Here is a 4,391-nt window from a genome sequence, read left to right as displayed (position 1 = left end):
TCTTTAATACTGAGGGCACCCCTGGCTACCCAATGCTAAGGGGCACCTGTAGCTACCTATGACAGGCAAGTAAATAAGAGAGAAGTGACAGCTGGGCCACCCAGCACACTTGTGGGGTTTGTGGGTTCCTGGAGGGCGAAGTCTAGGGTGCCAGTACATCTGTGCCTATAGGCTCCAGTAATGTAAATCCGCGCCTGTATACTGTACATACTGGAGGTAGCAATGATGAGTGCATACTGCAGCTAGTTTACTATCAGTACAGGCACAGCTTATACTGTACATACTGGGGATAGTAGAGATCATCAAACACTGCAGCTAGTTTACTATCAGTATACCTACGTAGCTTTCTTGACTCCTGCTGCATGCAACAGGAGCCCAGAGTAAGCAAGGCTTTATGCCCATGCACAGAAAAAGTGGAAGTGCATAAACACCCCCTCCCACATGGTCCGGGTGGCTCCCCCAAGAGGGAGTCAGGGTGGGGACCGAAGTCCCCAGGGGACAAGTCCCCGGTGCCAGCAAGCTGGTCCCGACCTTGCGGCCGGTGTTGTAAAAATTCCGCACTCTCCCTAGCCAAAAGGCGTTAGTCGGCAATGCATATGGGCAGTACCAGAGGTGGCCTTAGAGCGGAGCCTGGGGCTAGTGTCATATGTGGGGCCTAGAGACGTATGCTGTGGATACACACATTGTGGAAGCACACACTCTGTATAGGTTAGATAGGTAGGTGCCTCCAGTAAAGGTTAGATAGGTAGGTGCCCCGCAGTATAGATTAGATAGGTAGGTGCCCTGCAGTATAGATTAGATAGGTGCCTGCAGTATAGATTAGATAGGGTGGTGCCCTGCAGTACAGATTAGATAGGTGCCTGCAGTATAGATTAGACAGGTAGGTGCCCTGCAGTACAGATTAGATAGGTGCCTGCAGTGTAGATTAGACAGGTAGGTGCCCTGCAGTACAGATTAGATAGGTAGGTGCCCTGCAGTACAGATTAGATAGGTAGGTGCCCTGCAGTACAGATTAGATAGGTAGGTAGGTACCCTGCAGTATAGATTAGATAGGTGCCTGCAGTATAGATTAGTTAGGTAGGTGCCCCGCAGTATATATTAGATAGGTGCCTTCAGTATAGATTAGATAGGGTGGTGCCCTGCAGTATATATTAGATAGGTGCCTGCATTATAGATTAGATAGGGTGGTGCCCTGCAGTACAGATTAGATAGGTGCTTGCAGTATAGATTAGACAGGTAGGTGCCCTGCAGTACAGATTAGACATTAGACATGTGGTCACGTCATCATAGGGGGCTCTGTTACCAATACACAGATGCTGGGAGAGGAAATAGATGGTAGCTGTGAGCATCGGTGAAGACACGTGAGTTTTAACAACTATGTCCGCTCTCCCCAGCACTGCAGAGGGTGCGGGGCCTCCTCAGGTGCGGGGCCTGGGGCGATTGCCCCACTTGCCACCCCCAAAGGCCGGCTCTGGGCAGTACAGACCTAAGCACCTTACTGCACCATGGGATTTTCCAGGCCCCAGGTTTTTCAGGTACTCCTGGAGCGCCACTTCCAGGGAAAGTACGCCTAAGCAAAGCCCTCAGCCGTTCAGCTTCGACCATGGTAGATCCATTCAGTCAGCCTCTGGGGGGGCAGTCGGGAAAGACATCTTTACTAGAGGCCTGAGGGCCATGCTCCCCCCTGCTCACCCGTTAAAGATGTCCCCCCCTGGGTGACCAGGCCAGGGGTCCCAGTAGCCCACAGCCCTGAGACAGATAAGAACAGATACTACACTTGATCTTAGCCAAAAGGCAGAGAAGCTTATACTGTACACATAGCCCCCAACCATCCCGTTTTCGTCGGGACTGTCCCGATTTGGGGAGGGGGGTCTCTCTCGCTGTCCTGTTATGACCCCCCAGTGTCCCGGGCGGCTGGGAGGTCAGATGTGCAAAAAAAATGATTGAGGCCCCAGCCGGCGGATGCGGTGTGTGGGATAATATTGTCCCTCCCTCCCTTCCCTCCCTCCGAATGTGCCCCCCAGTGTCCCCCTGTATGCAGAGTTTAAGAGCACAGTGGAGCGGGCAATCTTACCATTCATCCTCACGTACCGGGCATCTCTGGCTTCCATCTACTTCCTGTGACGTCACAGGAAGCAGGAAGCGGAGAAGAGCCAGAGTTGCCCGTACGCGAGGATGAATGGTAAGACTGCTCACTCTGCTGCGCTCTTAAACTCTGCATACAGGGGGACACTGGGGGGCACATTCGGAGGGAGGGACAATATTATCCCAGACCTGCATCCCAAACACCGCATCCGCCGGCTGGGGCCTCGATCATTTTTTCGCCTCCTCACCCATGAGCACCCTCACCCTTGTAAAGGACCATTGCAGGTTTATTAAAAAAAATAAAAATATATATATATATATATATATGTGTGTATGATTGACTAGGGGTGTGTCAGGGGGTGTGGTTGGGGTGTGTCAGGGGTGTGGCCTAAGTGTCCTGCTTTCTCATTTGCAAATGTTGGGAGGTATGTGTACATACTGGAGGTAGCAAGGATCAGCATATACTGCAGCTAGATTACTATAAGTATAAGCACAGAGTAGCAGCTTATACTGTACATACTAGGGATAGTAGAGATCAGCACACATTGCAGAGAGTTTAATACCAGCAGAGGCGCAGAGTAACAGCTTATGTACTTACTGGAGGTAGCAGAGATCAGCACACACTGCAGCTAGATTACCAGTGGCGCAGCTAAGGAGCTGTGGGCCCCGATGCAAGCTTTACATTGGAGCCCCCCAAGCACTCTATACATAACAATTGATACGGCGCACAAAACCTGCCAATGGCAACTACAGTGTCAGAGGTGCAAGAAGGGAATGGGGAGCACTTTGTTAATGATTACCACTATTTAAAGTATGTATAGAAGTGATTATTATGAGCACAGGACCAATAGAGAGCTAATAATGAAGTAGAGGGAGGACCCTTTGTGGCCCCTCTGGCCCAAGGGCCCCGATGCGGTCGCTACCTCTGCACCCCCTATTGCTACACCCCTGTAGATTACTATTAGTAGAGGTGCATAGTAACTGTTTATACACTGTACATACTGGGGGTAGCAGAGATCAGCACACATTACAGTAAGATTACTATCAGTACAGGCACAGAGTAACAGCTTATACTGTACATACTGGAGGTAGCAGGGATCAGCACACACTGCAGCTAGTTTACTCTCACTACAGGCACAGAGTAACAGCTTATACTGTACATACTGGGGGTAGCAGAGATCAGCACACATTACAGTAAGATTACTATCAGTACAGGCACAGAGTAACAGCTTATACTGTACATACTGGAGGTAGCAGGGATCAGCACACACTGCAGCTAGTTTACTCTCACTACAGGCACAGAGTAACAGCTTATACTGTACATACTGGGGGTAGCAGAGATCAGCACACATTACAGTAAGATTACTATCAGTACAGGCACAGAGTAACAGCTTATACTGTACATACTGGAGGTAGCAGGGATCAGCACACACTGCAGCTAGTTTACTTTTATTACTTTGAATTGTAGTAATCATTCACAAACTGCTCCCCATCCCATGCTTGCACCTCGGCAGGTTTTGGTGTGCAATATCAATTATGTATAGAGTGCCTGGGGGATCCCAGTGTAAAACTTGCACCGGGGCCCAAAGCTCCTGAGCTACACCACTGCCTCTCTCTCTCGCCTCTTCTTCCTTCCTTCTCCTCTTCAATCACCCCCCCCCCCTTTTCTTTATAAACTGAGACTGCACTGTCGCTGTGGATTTGATTTCACACAAATCACCTGCTGATTTCTATTGTTGGATTAGAATTTCTGGCTATAGAGGATAATAGCAGTGATTCCTCTGAGGAGCTTTGGCTAATCAGTGTTCAAATGACAGAAATATGATCAGCGCTGGGATTTATGGCGCGTTGTGGCTGCAAAAGAGGAACACCATTTATAATCTTTAACCTTTTCTAAGTGGTAATTGGCTTAATTAATCACTGCAGAAGACGAAATGACCATTGCTGCCGGAGTCGCCCATAATGACTGTAATTCCAGTCATGGGAACTTTCAACTTCCAATTACAGCACTGCTGCAGGTATAGCGGCCGAACTCTCTGTGTGTGCAGGAAAGTGTCAGTGACGGGTCATCCACAGGGTAACGTAGGCAAGTGCCTAGGGCCTGGTGGTAGGTCAGGGGCATGCAGGCTGTACAAGAATCACATACAAATTACTACAAAATGTGACGTTCATTGAACATCTCTCCTGGAGGCCTGATGCATTTAAAGAGACACCGAAGCGAAAAAAAAATTATGATATAATGATTTGTATGTGTGGTACAGCTAAGAAATAAAACATTAGAAACAGAGACAGAAGTCTAATTTTGT

General features: G+C 48.8%; 1 pseudogene; it reads right to left on the bottom strand.

Moving 5' to 3' along the window:
• Positions 1-1,696: 1,696 nt before the first annotated feature.
• LOC137505827 (U2 spliceosomal RNA) lies at positions 1,697-1,807 on the bottom strand (annotated as a pseudogene).
• Positions 1,808-4,391: the final 2,584 nt, after the last annotated feature.

Source organism: Hyperolius riggenbachi, chromosome 4 (genome assembly GCF_040937935.1).
Source record: "Hyperolius riggenbachi isolate aHypRig1 chromosome 4, aHypRig1.pri, whole genome shotgun sequence".
Lineage (NCBI taxonomy): Eukaryota > Metazoa > Chordata > Amphibia > Anura > Hyperoliidae > Hyperolius > Hyperolius riggenbachi.
The sequence above is the reverse complement of the archived record's forward strand: the minus strand, read 5'-3'. Positions and strand labels throughout refer to the sequence as shown.